The sequence below is a fragment of the Protopterus annectens genome, chromosome 5.part0 (genome assembly GCF_019279795.1).
Source record: "Protopterus annectens isolate FY-2018-M chromosome 5.part0, PAN1.0, whole genome shotgun sequence".
NCBI lineage: Eukaryota > Metazoa > Chordata > Ceratodontiformes > Protopteridae > Protopterus > Protopterus annectens.
Genome location: NC_056735.1, coordinates 138,550,956 through 138,572,654, shown reverse-complemented (window position 1 = coordinate 138,572,654; position 21,699 = coordinate 138,550,956). Strand labels below are relative to the sequence as shown.

The 21,699-nt window shown below is 42.9% G+C and overlaps 1 protein-coding gene across 2 annotated transcripts in view; it reads left to right on the top strand.

Annotated features, from left to right (window-relative positions):
• TMEM131 (transmembrane protein 131) overlaps window positions 1-21,699 on the top strand; it is a 3,850,119-nt gene that overhangs the window by 955,335 nt on the left and 2,873,085 nt on the right. The window lies entirely within an intron of this gene.

The window sequence follows — 21,699 nt, the reverse complement described above, 5'->3', positions numbered from 1 at the left end:
TCATGTCCATGTAATGTCCAAATAAATTTGTGCACACGTCCTCTTTTATACAGACTTTTATTTGCAATGTTGATGGACAGGTTGACAGACGAGATCAGAAAGGAGTCCCCGTGGACTCTGATGTTTGCAGATGACATTGTGATCTGTAGTGAGAGTAGGGAACAGGTGGAGGAGACCCTGGAGAGATGGATATATGCTCTAGAGAGAAGAGGAGTGAAGGTCAGCAGGACTAAGACAGAATATATGTATGTGAATGAGAGGGAGGATAGAGGAATGGTGAGGATGCAAGGAGTAGAGGTGGCGAAGGTGGATGAGTTTAAATACTTGGGGTCAGTAGTTCAGGGTAATGGTGAGTGTGGAAGAGAGGTGAAGAAGAGAGTACAGGCAGGATGGTGTTGGTGGAGAAGAGTGTCAGGAGCGATTTGTGACAGACGAGTACCAGTAAGAGTGAAAGGGAATGTCTGCAAGAGGGTAGTGAGGCCAGCTATGTTATATGGGTTGGAGACAGTGGCATTGACAAAAAGGCAGGAGTTAGAGCTGGATGTGGCAGAGTTAAAGATGTTAAGATTTGCAGTGGGTGTAATGAGGATGGACAGGATTAGGAATAAGTATATTAGAGGGTCAGCCCAGGTTGGAAGGTTTGGAGACAAAGCCATAGAGGCAAGATTACATTGGTTTGGACATGTACTGAGGAGGGATGCTGAGTATATTGGGAAAAAGATGCTAAGGATGAAGCTACCAGGTAACAGGAAAAGAGGAAGGCCTAAGATAAGGTTTATGGATGTTGTGAGAGAGGATATGCAGGTGGTTGGTGTGACAGAGCAAGATACAGAGGGCAAGAAGAAATGGAAACAGATGATCCGCTGTGGTGACCCCTAACGGGACCAGCCGAGATGATGATGATCCCCTTTTATACAGACTGTCTTACCCTTTGGTGGGTAGAGCATATCACTCATTGTATAGTAAGTCTCACAGTTTTGGTGTTACCTCATTCTCTCCACCCAAATCTTCTCTACTGTCTCTTTTTGGATGCTCATCAAGTGAAACAGTATTACTAAGAGGAATAAATATTCAAAAACTCGCCAGCAGCAAAATAAAAAATCTTCATAACATTCCCACTGTCACTGCTTTGTCCAAAGCAGCCAGTACATATATCCTCTTTTATTGCACAACTGTCCTGTCCTTTGTCTAACAGGTGAAGCGTCTCACTGTTTACTAGGTCCGCACCTTTCATTGTTCCTTGATTCTCTCTCTGTCCTTGAATCTTTTCCACTCTGTCTCTCTCATAACTTCTTCTGTCTCCTAAATAGAAATAGCAATAAACAGTCCTTTTCTCTTCTCTGTAGGCCTTTAGCGCTGTCTTCTCTCACTTCCAGTACTTTCCCTGGTGTTGCATCTGTCTCCTCAGTAATCTTCAAACTGAGTGGTTTACACACACAAATCTGTGCCACTTCTGGGTTAAAACAAAACAACCTTGATGATCCTTGTGCATGAATTCCAGCACTTTCCCTGGTGTTGCATCTGTCTCCTCAGTAATCTTCAAACTGAGTGATTTACACACACAAATCTGTGCCACTTTTGGGTTAAAAAAAACAACCTTGATGATCCTTGTGCATGAATTCTTAGTGTGACAGGGTATAGCATTCTCAGCCATAGGTTCATAGGAGATTACTAGGCTAATGACTGAAGAGCACTTACAATTCTAGCCAGTTTTACCCAATTTTCTATCCATAGGGAAGGATAACAAGGGTCAGCAAGTGGGAGTTTTACATGTTTTACATAGTCCATAAGGGTCATGGGTGTCACCTTAGGAGTGAATTTGCGATTCCCCATCCATTGGTCCAGCTCGTGCTTGAAGATGATTAGGGAAGAGTTGTGTTTCACTTGAATAGGAAGCCTATTCCAGAGGATGGGTAATTTGTGGGACACATCTGTCTCTTCAGCATGATCTGTTCATGTCGGAGATCAGGTTTAGATCTTTGGAATGGGTAACCCTCATGCAGTTAGTTTTGTGAATATGCAACATTTCCATCAGGGCTGAGTCAGAGACTGCCTTGTAGACCAGGCACAGATCATCCCTCAGTAACCAGAGCCCCTTCTTCTTATTTATATGCCTTTATAACAGGCTGCATCACATTCCTCCTAGATCTCATTTCAAAGGAGATGTCCTTCAAGGATGCATCTGCAGTCCTTACAAATGGGTTGTCCTGTCGTCAGGCAGCCCTTCGGTCGGCCGGATTCCAAAGTCTGGGTCCGGCTTCGGCTGGTGTCGCACTTCACCCGACGTCATAGCTGCAGTTATTCGGGTATAAAGGCATCAGCCGACGCCATTTTCCTCAGTCTTTCTTGCCGCGTGGTGCCCGAAGCAGAAGCTGTTCACAAGTGCCGGTCGGTCAGATCCAGAGATTACTACTACCGAATACTACTTCGAAGACTTCTAAAAAGCTAAGTACCCCGTTGGGGACTCTTTCTTGCCTCAGCCGATGTCAGAGAAAGTTAATAACTGTTTATCCTGTGGGAAACAAATACCTCATAAAGATTTCCACTCCTACTGTATACATTGCTTAGGCCCAGACCACGACGTAGCAGCTTGTCTAGCCTGCTCTTCTTTTAACCGACGGACGCTCAGACGTCGGTCGGAGTTTGCTGAACAAATTTTCGGCTCTGATTTTGCCTACATTATGCCGTCGGATCCTCCGACAGCGCAAATTTCCAAAAAACGAAAAGAAAAGGACCGACACTCGCGGTCCGCGGTCTCGGCCGAAACCGCGATTAAGCAAACCGCGAGTGTCTCGGTTTCGGCCGAAACCGAGCAAGCGGTTCTTTCTCCAGCTGAAACCATGCCTTCTACCGAGGCCTCTTCTAACCTGGTAGAATCTGCTTCTGAAAATCAGCCTTCTGTTGCGGTTTCCCAGGATTTATCAGACACAATTCCCCTGGATATTTCGACCCCTGCACGTGGAGCTGCTAGGCCTCCTGCAGCCATGTCTATTAAGGCCTTTGCCAGGGCCAAAGCAGCCAAAGCTTCAAAATCTGTGCCTGCCAAACCACCCCCACACAGGCCCAACACTAGCTCTCATATGCTATCTTTGGCTGAGGATTTAATTTCTTTAATTCGTGGTTCCCAGCCTCATCCAGACAGGTCCTCTCTCCCTCCTCCAGAAAAGAGACCTAGAGCAGAGCCCCCCTGAACCAGTATCCTCTGATGGTTCTTCTGATGAATCAGAACATTCAGAACTTCCTGAGGCTCCTTATTCTCCTTACGAAGACTCTGATGCTGAAGAGTCCATTCCTTCAGCCTCTCCACCTGAGGAATTTTCCTTTGGGGAAACATTGCATGCTATGAGGGAACAATTTCAGTGGCAGGGCCAAGATTTTTCAGACTCCAGAAAAAGGCTTAGAAATTTCTACATTTGCCACAACATAGGCCTTTGGCTATACCTCCAGTTCTTTCTGTTGTAGATGATGCATTTAATGATGCTTGCACTGCTCCTGATTCTTTACCTCCGGCTCCTGCTAAGCCCGATAGGTTCTACAGGGTCCCGGACACTCACCATCATTTATACAAGGCTCCCTTGGCAGATCCAGAGACCATCGCTCAGGGCCCTAAAGCTGTAGCTGCTACTTCTACTAAAAAACCCCTCCCCTCTGAAAGGGAATCCAGGTCCTTAGAGAGATGGGGTAAAAAAGTTTACACTTCTGCTACCTTGTCAGCTAGGGCTTTGAACTGCCAATTTCATATGATTCAATATCAAGAGTTTATGCTTGACCAGTTAACTAAAAAGCTTTCCTCTGAAGAATCTTTAGATAAGAAATATGTTCAGGAAATGGTACATAACATACAGCAGGTTAGTAACCATTCTTTAAAATGCGGCTATGATGCACTGGAGGCTTCCTTTAGATCAGCCATGACTGGCACAGTTATCAGGAGACATGCATGGTTAAAAGAACAGGCATTACCAGACCATGTCAAATCAAAGCTTTTGGATGCACCCATGGACAAGGTCAATTTATTTGGTTCCCCTGCTCAACAGGTGCTAAAAAAGATGGAAGAGAAGGCAAAATCTGTACAAACGGTGAAAGATTTTTTACAGGTTCAACCTCCGAGGTTTAGCAGGAACTGGCCCTCCAAAAATTGGTCCTTTCCAGACTCCTCTAAGGCCCAGAGGGGCAGGAATAGGCGTTCAAGAGGCAGGAACCAATCCAGGGGTGCCTACAGGGGACGCCAATGGCAAGGTAACAACCAGCGAGGCACAGACGCAGCCACCACCACTACAACAACTCAATCACAGTGACTTGACAGTGGCACCGCCTACCAGGGAACAACTAGAAGCACCCTTGGGCGGAAAACTAACATTATTCTCAAAAAACTGGCACTGCATAACAAGGGAAAAATGGATTTTGCAAACTATAGACCAAGGTTACAGGTTCCATTTCCATACTCTACCAGGGAAGAGAGGAATGCCAAACCTACCACCTTCTCAAAGGACAGAAGCTCTAAAACAAATATCTCAGCTATTAAGAATGAGAGCTGTGGAAAGGGTACCACCTATGGAGCAAGGAAAGGGATTTTACTCCAGACTCTTCCTGGTACCAAGAAAAGAAAACAAATGGAGACCCATTCTAGACCTGTCCGCTTTAAACACATTCCTTATTGTTCCAAAATTCAAAATGCTGACCCTACAGCAGCTTCTTCCCATGCTGGGCAAGGAGTCTTGGCTGGTAACTCTAGATCTCAAGGAGGCATACCTGCACGTCCCCATAAGACCAATTTGCAGAAGATACCTCAGATTTCTTGCAGGATCAGAGCATTATCAATTTTCAGCATTGCCCTTTGGCTTATCTACTGCGCCCAGAGTGTTCACGAAATGCCTGGCATCAGTAATTGCTCATTGCAGGCTTCAGGGAATCCAAATTTATCCCTACCTGGACGACTGCCTGATACAAGCGGACAACAAAAGCAAACTAGCAGAAGACTTACAAAGAGTCATTTACCTGCTGCAAGCCTTGGGATATACAGTCAATATAAAAAGTCAAGGCTGATTCCATCCCAAAGAATAACCTTTCTGGGTGCAGAGCTGGACACATCAAAACAAATGGCATTCCTAACTGCAGAAAAGAAAGAACAACTACCTCTCTACTTCTTGGCATTAACAAAGCAGAACCACCTAACTGCAAGAAAAGTACTGCAAGCTCTAGGCTTCATGGCATCCTGCATAATCCTGGTCCCTCATGCCAGGCTGCATATGAGAAAGCTACAGTGGTACCTAAGGAATTTGTGGACCCAGCACAAGCACAGCCTAGAAACCAAAATTCCAATAATCCCATGCCTGAAACAAGAGTTCCTATGGTGGGCTCAGGCCTGTCAATCAAACCCAGGATTACCCTTCTGCAACAGCCAACCAAGCCAAACCATCACGACAGATGCCTCAGACCTCGGTTGGGGAGCACACATGCAGGGCAAGTGCATACAAGGCTTATGGACTCAAGAACAGCTGCGCCTACACATAAATCTAAAGGAAATGCTGGCAGTAAAATTGGCAATCCAGTCATTCAGACCATTTCTCCAAGAAGGCCAGTTGATGATAAGGACAGACAACACCACAGTTATGTGGTACATCAACAAACAGGGGGGCACCCATTCATATCCTCTATGCCGGCTGGCACTGGATACAACATTCAGTTACAAGCAATCTTTGTACCAGGAAAAGAAAACATTCTAGCAGACATATTAAGCAGAACAACCACAGATGCCCACTAATGGATGCTTCATCCGGACATCTTCAAAGCCATCACAAGGGAATGGGGATTACCACAAATAGACTTGTTTGCATCTCCGGTCAATCACCAGCTAAAGAAATTCTGCACGAGGACATACCACCCACTTGCTTGGAAGGTGGACTCCCTCTCTTTCAGTTGGAAAAACCTGACAGCATACGCATTTCCACCACTTCCTTTGATGCACAAGGTGCTTCTGAAGATCAAAGAGGACCGTCCCAGGATCATTCTGATAGCTCCAGACTGGCCAAGACAACATTGGTACCCATTGCTGAGGGGCATGTCTTGGGAACAAATATGGACACTACCCCTGATCCCATTATTGTTAACGCAGAACAATTACAACATCCTGCATCCACACCTGAAAACACTGCAGCTAACTGCCTGGAACATTACATAACAGCAATTAACCCAAACTTATCCCAAAGGGTTAAAGACATAATCCTGGAGGCACGCAGACCTTCAACAAGAAAGAATTATGCTGCAAAATGGAAAAGATATTTCATTTGGAGTACTGCAAAGGGAGAAGATGTGACTCTAGTAAACATGGCCAACATCCTGGAGTACTTGGCAGAGCTCTTCCACACAGGCCTGTCCTACTCTTCCATCAAGATACATGCATCAGCTATTTCAGCACAGTATAGCTTGGATCCTCCTGTCTTCTCTCATCCCCTGCTCAGACAATTTCTGAGAGGAATTAAAAATGTGAAACCTCCCAGGAAACCACCATTGCCAGCATGGGACTTGAATTTTGTGCTAGAGAAATTAACACTTCCTCCTTTCGAACCAGCAGCAACAGCAGAATTACAATACTTATCATGGAAGACTGCTTTTCTGCTGGCAATAACCTCAGCAAGAAGGGTCTCTGAACTATAGGCACTAATGGCAGTACAACCCTTCGTGATCTTCCATCAAGATAGAGTGTCTATGAGAACAAATCCTACATTTATGCCTAAGGTGGTATCCAGAGTGTCATTAAACCAGGCTATTCACCTACCTACATTCTTCCCAAACCCACAGAACAGGGGAGAAAGGCTTTTGCATACCTTGGATGTACACAGGCAGTTACGCTACTACCTGGACAGGACTAAGTCCAATAGAAAAACTGACCAGCTACTGGTAGCATATGCCACAGGAAAGGAAGGAAAACCAATTTCAAAACAGACAATCTCCAAATGGATAGGAAATTGCATCAGATTTTGTTACTCCTACCATGGAAAGAAAACTCCAGAAAACATCAGGCCTCACTCCACAAGAGCTACAGCCACTACCACAGCTTTCTTACGAGGAGTGGCTACCAAGGACATTATAGAGGCTGCTACTTGGACCTCCGTGCATACATTTGCCAAGCATTACAATTTGCCTTTATACTCTAGATCCCGAGCAGGTTTTGCCACTGCTGTTTTGCAAGGGATCCTAGCTACACCATAATCACTACTCTTCCTCCTCCCCTTGTTTAGCTATGGTATTCTACCCATTTGTAAGGACTGCAGATGCATCCTTGAAGGACATAGTACAGTTTTGTACCTACCATAAATGTAGATGTCCGAGAGGAATGCATCTGCAGTCAGGATTACCCACCCTCCTTCCCCTCTGAGGTACTCCTAGGGTATTTGCCAGCCTTCAGCTAGCTTGGGGGGGATCTATTATGGTGTATTTGTTTGTATATATGTACATACATGCTTATTTTTGTGTTTACTCTGTATTATTTGGAATCATTGGCATTTATCCAAATGTAGCCTTCCAGGAGGGCACCTGGCATCTGGGGCAAGAAACACTGAGGAAAATGGCGTCGGCTGATGCCTTTATACCCGAATAACTGCAGCTATGACGTCGGGTGAAGTGCGACACCAGCCGAAGCCGGACCCAGACTTTGGAATCCGGCCGACCGAAGGGCTGCCTGACGACAGGACAACCCATTTGTAAGGACTGCAGATGCATTCCTCTCGGACATCTACATTTATGGTAGGTACAAAACTGTACTTTATGTTCCACAATCGTAACTGAGCCCCAACCTTTAATGAATATAGAAATAGCGTGTAGCTTAGAAAAAGTGTGTAGTTTAGTGCTTTATTACTTTTCTCTCAGGTTGTACTGTTTTTTGTGTAGCTTATCCAGTTACTGCTTGTCTGTTATTAAAATGTCTGAGAAACCCACCGGCTTCAAGAAATGCACTTTTATGTTAGCATAAGATTCCCAATTCTGATGCCCACAAGAAGTGCATTTACTGCCTGAGGCCTCTTTAATCATCCCGTGGTATTTACCCCACCTTTAACCCCAGGGCCCTTTCTGATAGGCGCAGCAAATTGATTCTCAAAGGATTACTTCCAACTTCTTTTGGGGCTCAGTCCCCATCTAAAGCTCCTCAAGTTTCCTCAGAATCCAGGAAACAAGCCCTCCAGAAGTCTCCAAGGGCTTCTTTGGAGCCATCTGAAAAAGTAGGAAGTTTTCGGATCCGAAGACTGTTGCACCTCCTTTGGATCCACAGTTCCTCCATGGATCCAATAGGCATGGTTACTGTAGTGAGCTCTACTTTATCTTCCACCTCTTTCTCGGATCCTAGGCATTCGAATACGACAGGTAGGAGTCGGTGGCCAGAATACATCCTGAAACCTGTATATCCAGACCTAGGTACCCAATTATTCCAAACATCCCAAAAACAATCCAGGCCAGCATCCATGGCATCTTCCAGATCTTCAAGGAGTTTGACAGAGACGGACATGGACCTGAGGATGAGAAAATTTCTCAGGGTTCAAATCCAGATTAGAGTCTTGCCAGCTCCGTCCCCTCATGGATCAGTGAGTGCCCTTGCCAAACCCGTCCCATCTCCTTCTCTGATCTCACCTATGGTATCAGGTCCCAGGATACGAGATCCCCCTAGAAGTTTGTTGCTGGATCCAAGAAAGGTACTGTCTTCGAGTCCGATTGTGTCCCTGACAACCTCTGTTCTGATATCTTCATATCAGAGTGGGTCTCAGATCCAAGAGGTCAGCATCTGGTCTGAGGGGTTGGGTTCATCTCAGACATTGTATGACCCATCCCTTCTGCTCAAAGCCTCAGGCCTGGACAAATTAGATAAGATTCTCTCTGTCAGATTCTGATCCGGAGGCAGCCCCCAACCTGCCTCCCTCGAGGGCTTTGGCTCTGAGGGGGGAAGGAGATGTTTCCCCTGGTGCATTTGCATTCAGGTGGCAGAAAGGGCTTTCTCTTTGCACAGAGAACCGTCCTTTCTTATCTCAGATCTTACCCATCACTCCTCTTTGGATTCAAGCTCTGAGCCCATCAGACCTGTCCCACAGGGACAACCAGTTCCAAGAAGCCTCCAGTCAGGTCTCTTAAAGGAACTTGCCCCCCCCCCCCCCGTTCTGATACCGGTTCTGAACATCCCAAGGAAGAGGAACGTGCAAGAGGAGGTACATAGACTCGCCAATAGAGTGTCTCACAGAAGACACTGATTTTGATGAGGGAGAGGGATCCCTTAGATCACCACTTGATAATATCTCCTTTGAAGATATCCTTGAAATCCTCAAACAGAAAGTGTGGCTGTTCTTCCCAACCCCCTCCTTCTGAAAAATCAGCATTTCTGGATGCTTTCGGTGCTTGGACCATCTATATCTTGGTTGACACCCCCCACCCCCACCCCCAGCAGATGAGCTTATTGACTTGGTTTCCCACCTGGGTTACAAGGAACCAGACATTGTCGAACCAGTCCCCAGCTGCATGGATAAATTTCTGATACCTCTCACAGACAGACCTCACTGAAGCAAGGGAGTCTCGGTTGATGCTATAGTGGTGGCAGCAGCCACTAAGAAGGAGTTTGTTTAACAGAGCTCATCTGTTGATCCACCAAACTGGGAGTCCAGAGCGATGCACAGATTTGGAAAGCTAGTATATGCCTCAGCTACAGTCGTACTGAGGACATTAAACTACCTGGCACACACTACTTGGCTGCAGTGAGATTTGATGAAGGAACTTTCAGATACTCTCTTGAGTCCATGTCTGCAGAGGATCAGAAATAAAGCTTTCTTTTCAACTGACTGCTCTACTGTCCATTTCTAATGCATTGATGAGGCTGATCTCCCATGCAGCAGAAGGCGCCTTATGAACTGCTGGTTCAGGCATAGCCATTAGGAGACATGCTTGGATGAGACTATGTGACTTTGGACACCCTTCAAGGCTTCCTTTTTCACTGCCCCCTTTGATAGCTTCTCCTTGTTTGGGCCATCAGTTAAACACACGTTTACCCGCAGCGAACAAGGAGAGACTGCCCCTCAATGGACTTTATCTAGAAATCAATGAGGGGTCCACAGAAATCAGGGCTTCAGAGATTATTTTTCTGATGGGTCCTATCCATGCTTCTGAAGCTTTGCCTGACTGTTTACCTCTGGAGGCAGTTGGGGTCAGTTCTCTTTGCATCTAGATGCCTGGACAGAAATCACAAAAACCTAATGGGTGCTAAGAATCTTATCCAGAAGTTACTACATACCATTTTCCCTTCCTCCTCCTGCCCAGAAAAAGAAATGTCTGGACGTCCCACTCAATCAAATGAAAGATGCAGCTCAAGAGATAAAAAAGCTGCTTCAAAAAGAGTCATCCAATTGGTCCCACCTGATCAAATAGGATTCAGAATCTACCCCTGCTTCTTTTTACTGCCAAAGAAAACAGGGGGCCTAAGACCCATTTTGGATCTAAGCACCTTAAACCAGTTTGTAAAGAAGACAAAGTTCAGAATGGTCACCGTTCAGTCCATTCTGCTGCTTCTACTCAAGGGCAGTTGGATGTGCTCTATAGATCTCCAGGATGTGTCCTATCACATAAAAATAGACAGGTGATCCAGGAGGCATCTGCACTTTCAGCTGGGAGGCAGTCATTACCAATTCAGAATACTGCCCTTTGGACTCCCCACAGTCTCCAGGTTGTTTACTTTTACCATGGCATGGCAGCTCACTTGAGACTCAAAGTATTCTGGGTGTTTCCAAATCTTGATGATTGGCTCTTCACTGCCTCATCTAAGCATCAACTTCTATAAGCCAGGTACTACTTGCTCCAGATTTCCAGCACCTTGGACATCTTGATAAATCATATCAAGTCGAACCTAGCTGCAGTTCAGACCTTGGAAGTCATAGGAACCAGCTTGAATACTACAACTAAGTTGGCTTCCCTACTACTGCATCACTTCACATGTCTGAGACTTCAGATTTGGGCCATACTATCCCACCCATTTCCTCCAAACCGATTAGTACTTCGAGCGCTGTGGTCTGTGTCAGCTTGCATACTTATAGTCTCTATAGCGAGGTTCTTTGAGCATCCTTCAATGGACATTGGCGGTGCAATCATCCATTCTTTATCAACCCCTATCATCTCCCATAAAACGCACCCCAGTTTGGTAACGTCATATTTTCTGGTGGCTTCAGTCCGATGATTTGTTTCTGGACAGACCTTTTACCCTTCCGACCTCGGTTGCCCCTGTGATCATGGATGCTTCCCAGCTGGTGTGTGGGGGAGTATTTCTTGGGGAAGATGGTCCAAGGCATGTGGTCCTCTGCGGCGACCAAGTTGCACATCAGTGTCCTAGAGATGAAAGCAGTCCTTCTAGCATTGCAAGCATTTCAAGACGTTCTACCTGTAGGGGCGATTGCAGTCCATACAGACAACATGTCAGTAGTCTGGTATAGCAACAAGCAAGGAGGAACCCGATCTTACCCCTTGTGCAGAGAGGCCATGAGAGTTTGGGAATGGGCCATCACTTCAGACTATTTTCTCATTGCAGTGCACATCCTGGGAAAACCAACAAGCTAGCAGACAGGCTCAGCAGATCCATTCTGATGCCTCACAAGTGGTCTGTTAGTCAGTAGTGAATATGATCTACAGCCAGTGGGGCCAGCCTTGCTGCAAGCTATTTGCCTCACCCCTCAACAAAAGCAACAAGTATTTTGCTCGGATACCCCTACTGGGGGAGTTACAGAGCCACTCTCTGATACACAGTCAATCCCAAAGTCTCCTGCATGTTTACCCTCTTCTTCCTCTGATTCCGAAGTTCTTACAGAAAGCAAGTAGGCTGAAGTCCACAGTCATCCTCATTGCCCCCTTCTGGCCTTGACAGTTATGGTTCCCCTTCCTCTGGTCTCACTTGAAGTATCCACTATGGATACTGGAATCCACTCAGTATCTCCTGTCCCATCCATCCAAAATTTAACACCCTAATCTCCATGCAGTCAAACTAACCACATGATTTCTCCACTTCCATTGATGGCTGGACAGTCCAGGCTTGCTTCCCAGAAGGCTTCTACCAAGAAAGTTTACAGGAGCAAATGGAAAATATTTTCTGTCTGGGCTTCCAGTTAGAATATTGATCCCTTTTTAGCTCCTGTTTCGACCATTCTTCTTTTCCTTACAACTTTATTTAAGGAGGGGGATAGTTTTTCTATTAAACGTCAGTTGGCAGCGATTTCTAATTTCTATTCTGGAAATAAATCCCTTTCTCTGGCTAAGACCAGATTGTGTAAAGCCTACATGAAGGGTGTCTTTCTGCTCAGACCCCCAGTAAAAGACCTCTCTCCTTTTTGGGACCTCACTATGGTTTTTCAAGGTTTAACTCAGAAAACCTTTGAACCAACAGACAAATGTGATGTAACATTTCTGTCCTGTAAAACCATCTTTTTAGTAGCTATTACTTCATTGAAAATAATTTCTAAGCTCTAGGCTTTATCAGGTAAGCCTCCTTACATTGTCTTTCATAAGGACAGAGTATTCCAAGGAACCAATCCTTCCTTTCTTAGTAAAGTGGCTACAGAGTCTAACATGAATCAGTCCATACAATTACCAGTCTTCTTCCCCAGCTTTACAAATAAGGGAGAGTACCTGCTTCACCTCCTTGATGTGCACAGACAATTGAGTTTTTATCTTCACAGAATAAAGCAGTTCAGGAAATCCAATCAGCTCTTTTTATCCTTTTCCTTTAGCCGCCTGGGCCAGACAGTGTCTAAACTCACTATAGCCAAATGGCTTACTGATTGCATCTCATCTGTCTGTTCTTAGAAAGGATTACAGTTACCATGACCTCCCAGAGCTCACTCCACTAAGTCTATGGCTGCATCATCTGCATTCTCATCAAGAACTTCTATTGATTGTTTGTGCTACAGCCACTCAGTCCAAGACTCCCACCTTTGTTACTTATTGCAAATTGGATATCATCTCTAGAAGTAGAGCTTCCTTTGGTTCATCAGTGCTCCGGCATGTCCCTCCATGAGGACCTCCCAAGGGCTACGTAGCTGGGGATTCTGTCCCATTTATGAGGAAGAGTGAAAAGGAACTACATCAGATTTAGAAGTTATCTACTTCCCATAACTTGGCATCTGTTTTATCCATCTTCATTCCTCACTTTGCCTACTATCCATCCCCCCCAGCCTTGTCTTTTGTAGAAGCACCTGGTAGACAGTATTGGAACCTACAGTAGGAGTTCCAGGTTTGAGCCCTAACCTTTCTTTTATATCTTTTCTGTCTGTCTTATAACTTTGGGAGATTGGGCAGCAAACTTGATCTGAGGAGTTATGGGGAGAATAGAGATTTATGTGTAGAGGTAGAAGCTCAAGATTGTGATTTGAAGTCTTTGGTTTGCAGCAGAGTCAGATCCGAACCCATCTGTGAAGAAGAATGAAAATGGGCAATACAGATGCCAAGTTGTGTTAAGTCTATAACTTCTAATTTAGCCATGTGTTACATCTTTGAAACTTCAGTACTTATTCTTGTAAACGAGGATTAATTGCTGCATTTTCAAAGTGTCTGAGCATCACTGGCTTTGCCAAAGTTGATTGTCGGTTGGTTCTTTTGCTTTGTTTAATTGATATTTATAGCATAGCCTAGTGTAACATTGTTGGCCTTTGCATAGCTGTTAACCTCCTATCACCAAAACGTGGAACAAAAATGGGCATAAACTGGAGCACTTAAAAATGTACTAGCACTTTAACTAGGAAGCTGATAGCGTGTTTAACATGTTCTGTTTTATGGTTATATAAGGTTCTTTTGATGAATTAATGTCAGTCAGTATTATTTACTATGGATATTAGTTTAAAAAAAGTCTGAATGAATGTGAGACAGGCCCTTCCAATGTGGGCATTCTAAGACTGAAAAGGAGGAATGTTCTTCATAATGAGGTAGGTAATTTGATTTATATGGATCTTGGTTGGTAGACTACTTAGAAAATGCATCTCATTGCACTGGTTTGAAGGCATTTTCAACCTAAATGAATTTTTTTTCTCAATATCACCACATCAGAAAAGGAAAAACAAAGTACACTTGATATCATTTTGCTATTCCTGTTACTGCAATTTTTTTAAGCGTTTAAAGTACAACCGCATTATTTTTTCTTTAACTGTGGCTGAAGAATTTTCCCTTCTTCCTGGAGTGTTCTTGTGTTGTTAAACCCAGCTGTCTTGCTGTCAGCCGTTTTATGTCAGTTTGACCAAAAAACTCCTTCCTTGTGTTTCATTGCTGTTGTTAGTAAGCAGAAAGTGTCATTTTGTGAAGTCACTCTGTCTAATCTATTTAAATGTTTACTTTTCTGTTATATTCCTTAAGTCCAAAATATCGAGTGCCTGTCTAGCCAGCCCATGTTGCTTTGTTGAATTTAGTTGCTTGCCATTTGTCTTTAGATGCTCCTCCCAGTTTCGTCATACTTGCTCATACAGAATATCAAACTGGGACTTTCCTCCCTTTAGACTGCTAAAGGAGATGCATTCTTTCATATCTTCCTGCCTGCTAAGTGAATAGTACAGTAACTGTAAATATTAACCATCTTTTTCCATTTTACTTTTAAAATCTGCATCATCTGGCACAAGACTATCATTCACAGGAGCTTTGTTTGTTTTTAGTTTTCTACCATAATTCCTTATACCCTTTGTTGCATTTACTTTTGGTCTAAATGCATGAGTGCAGGACAAAATGGAGAGTCCACCTGCTACTTTCATTGTCTGTTGCCAGCCTTTTTATCACTGTTTCCTTAGACAGTGTACTACATGCCTTATGCTCACAAGTAATATAATTATTCTCAGTACTAGTGATTCCATATGTGAGAGCTGTAAATAATTAATCTGGAGGCTTCCTTCTCCCCTAAAGATTTACTCTTTCAGCTTCAAGCACCTACACTGCAAACCTTCACAAGTCATACTAAAAATGTCTTACATTGAGGCTGTAAAAAAATCACTTTCAAAGCCTTGTAGAAATGCGAATACTAAATCTCAAAAAAAAAAAAAAATCAGGCAGTTCATCCTCCTCAGATGTACCCTACTATAAGTGGTCATCCTAAACAAAAATACTCTTAAATCTACCAATCTGAATCACAACAGCAACAGAAATGTTTAGTAATAGTACTGGCAGGCATGTTGACTCATCACTGACAAGGCTGGACAAGAATATAGTGAGTTGCCTTTCAGATGCCAGGATCTCTGGTGGTACAAGGGCCTTAAAGACTATTTCCTGACAAATATGACTCTGACATGGCATAGTGCATGTGGGAGTGAATGATTTCAGATATAAAACCCTGAGGTGTGTGCAGGGAAATATGTCAGAACTTTCCTTGCATATTACAAATGCAAGCAGGACACTGATCATGAGTGGAATCCTTCCTTCACCTCAAATGATGCCTAGATCTAAAAGAAAGATAATTGGTTTCAGTGACTGGTTAAATAGCTGATGTCATTCCAGGGGAGGATCCAGTATGTCTCTGCATAGATGCTCTACAGTGCAGCTTTCTTTGCTAAGGATGGTTTGCAGCTCAAGTTTAAAGGCTTCTTCATAGTGCCTTTTAAGGCAGAGTCCAGTAGATGGACATTGCCGCATAGTTAACATACAGTTCTGAAATCAAATTACATTACAAGTGGCTCTCTTCAACACTGGAAATATAAATAATAAATTGCCAATTCTTGAGGCACTCCTGCATTTGGAAAGCATCCATATCTACAACATTATTGAGTATTACTTTAAATTTAAAGAGAACACTCCCTCCATACTTGGGTTTTGCATTTTTCACATCTTCAGACCCAGTGGCAGCTGTTGTGGAGTGTCCATTATCTGTCAAGGAACATATTAACTTTAGGCAGATTCCCTAGGGGCCCACAAACATTGAACTACAGATCACTCTAAATAGGATTAATTAGTGGCTAAAAGCTTGTTATGGAACATCTTCCTTGTCTCCTAATGACCATACAAGGTCCCTTAGTATTCTAAATACTTTCCGTATTAACAACACCCACATTATTTTAAGTGACGTTAACTGCCCTTCAGTGAACTGAGACACCAATACTTCTAATGTAAGATATGTCCAAAAATTAGTACCCTTTAAAGTCAGGGGCATGCACTGTATAAATGACCAGGAACCTTACTAAATTCAGTGCGAAAAATGATTAACATCTAGGAACAGGTGTAAAAGTATTTACTAATGGAAACTACAGTCATGTAAAAAATGTAAATCAGTTTAAGCACTTTCGTCTTACTCTGTAGAGTTCTTCAGAAACAATTTCAAATGCCTTAATTTCCTTTTTGCAACATACACAATTACATTACTGTTATTTAAAAATGTCGTGCTCTAAATTTTATATATATATATATATATATATATATATATATATATATATTGTGTATTATCGCAACCAGATTTTTAACAGCAGTTCCAGGTGCTTAACGATCATGAAATATGGTCATTAGAGTTGTAGAAATGTATAATGTGTGCCCTGTAGCACTACATTTTGTTTTGCATGTACTGATATGAATAAAATATAAAAAAACATGCTGCTCGTGTTTCTGTTTGCACCTTACTGCTACTATTTCTGTTATTTCAAGTCCGCCTGCTGCACATTTCTTTCCCGTGGCAGCAAATGTCTAACTACTGTTATTCTCACTGCAAAGTAATATCAAACCACCAAATTAGCACTCCGCATCATTACAGCATTAATAAAATCAGTGATCGGTGTACTACAAAGTGTCTTTATCTGAACATGGCCTTTTCACAATGCAAAACACCTCAGTACGATCAACTTTCTGATTTAGAAACAACTGGGGAATCAACTGTCAATATCATCCACTATCATAATTAACAATCATAATTAAAAATCATTACAATGAAATGGTTTTTTTCAACATCGCTTAAAACAATGGTTAAAAATGAATAAGTTTACCAAACAGAAATTCTCTGTGCCTGTGTTTTCATTGTCTGAAAAAAAGAATCCAACAAACACTACAAAAGCAGCCATGATAACTCAAGCATGCATCCATAATGGATGCAAAACATGAAGAGGATTTCCTAAGTTGTTTCTGTTCCTAAAAGCAAGGTAAAGTTTTTTTGCCACTACTGCTGACTTACAATAACAGTTTCCACTATTTCAAGTATTGTTTTCTGTGGGGGGTATGCGCACTTCGCAACAGAGAAAATGTGGTTGAGGTAATACGCAAGTACTAATATATATATATATATATATATATATATGTGTGTGTGTGTGTATATATATATATATGTATATATATATATACACATATATATATATATATATATATATATATATATATATTTAATATATAGGGTCATGGGGTCATAGGTAAGTACTAGGCTAGCTGCCGTTGCGGCCCATTTTAAGCCTAGCTAATTTCCCTCCATGAGAATCCAAACTCTGTACCTCTTGTCTCTGAGGTAAACAAGTTAACCATTATGCTAACCCCCACCTATATATAAATTAATTCCCTTTCCAAGCTTAAAAAGAGCATCTTTCTTTCATATATGATAAAAATATAAAAAAAAACTACTAGACTTAACCAACTGCCTAAGGGCATTTTTTTTAACAAACCGACTAGAGTACATAGTAGTATTAACATGATTATTGTATCTAGCTGCCTCTTGCACTAGTCCTCTGGTATTTCTTTCCACATGGACCACAAACTTGCAACCTTTACCTTTGAACTCCAAAAGCCCCAACAATAAACCCCACTGATTAGGACTAGAAAAGTGACAATCTCAGCCTACTCTATGTTGAAATGTCAACATTTACTTGCACCATCCTTGACCTTGATAAAGTAGTAAGCTTCACTAAGGAATTCCACACTTATTTAGAAAAAATGACAAGGGCTAGCAGTCCCTACCAAAACCAAGTATTGTGGTAAGTGCAAAGGTAAAGCACACTGGTGGTCCATCATCAGAAATGAATTCTTCAACAAAAGAAAGATCTTTGATTATATAGTATATCCAATCCACCACATGTTATGGAAAATATCTAAAACATAACATAACATAAAAAAATAAAAAAAAACACGATCAGGTCCACCAAAGAGCACATTAACTTAACTTTTTGCTTCGGAGGGCAGCATAATTGTAAATCTTTCTTTAGTTATGCTAGAAAATTGAGAAGTAGAACAAATATTGATATGAACTTATTCATAATGAAAGTTTCCTATTCTGACCAAACATTTTTAGTGCCAGCTTCATCCCTGAGATTTCTAGTCAAAACACTGCAGTACCTGAATCCCTTATTCCCACAATTATTTTTAAAGATCATTTAATAGAAGTGCTCTACTCTACAAGACAAAATACTTTTTGTACAAGACCTGACAGTAAACCTGGTTGCTTAATTGTGTTAAACATGCCCTTGCAGACCACCTCCTTGTTTAGCTACTGGTTTCATCCGTGATGAGTAGTGCACTGCAGTGATGATATCCTTCAGTAATGGTAGCCTTATAACTAACCCAGGTAACTACAGACCTATTGGTCTTACAGGCTTCATCTGCAGAGCCATGGAATGTATTATAACTGACTTCATTTATTTTATTTTATTTTATTTATTTAACATTTTGTTTACTGGGAAAGTCTGACGTGGAATGAAGCCAATTTTCAGCAGCGGCCTGGGGAGAAACACTCCAGATGCATGTCTTTGAAATGTGGGAGGAAACCGGGGCACCCAGAGGAAACCCACATGAACGCAGGGAGGACAAGCAGAGTCCACACAGAAGGCACCCCAACTGCGAATCGAACTGGAGAACCTCTTTCTATGAGGTGACAGTGCTACTGCTGCACCACTGTGCCATCAATAACTTTGATAATTAAGAATCTTATTCGACCCGACCCCTAGCGGTATAGCTGTATGAAATATAGATCTTGTCTATTGAATCTGGTAAACTTCTTCAAAAGCATTATAAAGGCTGTAGAGCATAGCCATGTATTACATGTGGCCTTTCTTGACATGACCAAGACCTCTACACCATTCCACATGCTGGAATCATACGGAAGCTAACTGCTTTAAAGGTTTATCTGCATGTGGTAAGGTAGTACACTGGCTGAAGACCAAACCCACACAATGCAAGGTGCCTCATCATGAAGTATGAATGTGACCAGAAGGTGTCCCTGAGGGCTATCTTTGGCTTTTGCCTCTTAGATCTCCAAGCAGAAAGCTGAGCAGATGTTTTTCGTGTTTCACTGTTGCAGTCATCACATTTGGGTTATTCCTGCCAGGGTAGCCCTTGGCTGGCCCGAATACCAGAGGCTTAGTATTTCTGCGTCAGTTGCTTTCGCTTCAGGACTGATGTCAGGTCGTCAGTATTTTAAAGTAAGGCAGCCAACACCATTACAGCAGTCTTTCTTGCCAGTCGGCCAACTCCTGAGATTTTCGTGTTCGAATTTCAGATCCGAAATCTTCATTAAAAGCTAAGTACCCCATTGGGGAAACTTTTTTTCTTGCTCCAGACCAATGTCAGAAAAAGTTAATAATTGTATTTCTTGTGGGAAGCAAATACCTCATAAGGACTTCCATTCTTACTGTATTCCTTGCCTAGGCCCTGATCACAATGTTGCTAATTGTCTGTTTTGTGCTAGATTTAACCAACACACTATTAAGCGTCGGTACGATTTTGCATTTCACTATTTTGGCAGAAGATTTAATTACATGATGTCGTTGGATAGCCATCCGACTACAGCAATTCAAAAGAAAAGCAAAGAAAAAGAAAAGGACAGGCATCAAAGATCCAAAACTGATGACAAGGCTTCTTCTAAGCCAGTTGCTGGTTCTCAGTGAGGCGCTTTCGCAGCCCCTGACGCCCGCTACTTTAGAGCCGCAGGCCACTTCCAACTCCCACGTGGAGCCGACTAGGCCTCTGGAAACTCAAGGTATTGGAACCTCGGAAACCATTCCCTCAGATGGATCCGGAGCCGCTGAGCAGGCATAGGCTTCTGAGGGTGTTTTCAGGCCTACACAGTTATATGTTAAAACGACTTCATCTTCAAAGGCAAAGACTAAAGCACCTCTAAAGACAAAGAAACAAGTAAAACAGCCCCATGGACAGGCCTCCATGCCTAAAAAACAGATGATTAAAATAGCCGAAGACCTAATTACTTTGATCAGGGGTTCCCATCCCCCTCCTGAGAAAAGGCCTAGGCAAGAGACACAGTATATGAATCCTCAGATCAGGTTTCCATTTCTTCTGATTCCTCTTCTGATCAGGAATACTCTCTTCCTCCCTATGAGGATTCTGATGCTGAAGAATCTATCCCTTCAGCCTCTCCTCCTGAGGATTATTCTTTTGGGGAAACTCTGCATACCATGAGGGAGCATTTCCACTGGGGAAGCCAAGATTATTCAGAATCTAAGAAAAGGCTCAGAGACTTCCTTTTTACTACCTCAGCACAGGCCCCTTGCTATTCCACCTGTGTTACACATTGTAGATGATGTATTTTCAGAGTCCAGTCTGACTCCTGACTCTCTACCTCCAGCTCCTGTTGAGCCAGACAGATACTAAAGGGTTCCTTATTCACATAAATTTCTTTTTAGGAACCCTGCTGCTGACCCAGAAAGTATCTGTCAGGGTCCCAAGGGGGTCAAGGCTTCCACTGCAAAAAGCTGTACCCCCTCTGACAGGGATTCTAGGGAACTGGACAGATGGGGAAAAAAGATTTACACTTCTGCTACCTTGGCTATAAGGGCTTTAAATTGTCGGTTTCATATGCTTAAATATCAGCAATATATCATGTCACTGCTTAAACAGAAAATGTTGATAAATTCTGAATGTGCAGAAAACAAAGAAATGCAGGATTTATTGCATGCAGCTGAACAAGTGGGAAAGCATACTTTGCAATGTGGTTTTGATTCTCTGGAGGCCTCCTGCAGGGCCGCTGTTACGGGTTCTGTCATTAGGAGGCATGCTTGGTTAAAGGAACAGAAACTGCCTGATCATGTTAAAGCAAAATTATTAAGATGCTCCATTTCAGCATGATACGTTGTTTGGTGTTAAAGCAGAAGAGGTGTTGAAGAAAATGGAGGACAAAGCCAAATCTATGCACAGTCAAGGATTTCTTACAGGTACAGCCTCCAAGATTTAGCAGGCACTGGTCTACAAAGAATTGGTCCTTTCCAGTGTCAGACAGGCCACATAGAGGCAGATACAGACGCTCTAGAGGCAGATCCCAGCCCCAAGGCTCATACAGGTCTAAACAATGGGGTACTTCTACCTCTAAATGCGGAGAAGACAAATCACAGCCATACAAGAAACAGTCCGAATGACTTCCCCCTGCCTGCTCCAAGCACGTATCTTCTGGCAGCACCTTTAGGGGGAAAACTAGCACTTTTTTCTCAAAATTGGCACGTAATAACCCAGGACAAATGGGTCTTGGATATAGTGTCACAAGGCTACAGGTTTCACTTTCACATCCTGCCAAGAGCAAACGGTTTGCCAGACCTGCCAAAAAATCAATGGGCAGAGGCACAAAAGCAAGTGTCATCCCTCATGGACATGAGGGCCATTCAGCAAGTTCCACAGCAAGAGCAGAGATAAGGATTTTACTCAAGACTGTTATTGGTGCCCATAAATGACAAAGCCTGGAGACCAATACTGGACCTATCTATTCTAAAGACATATCTGGATATTCCAAGATTCATAATGTTGACTCTTCAC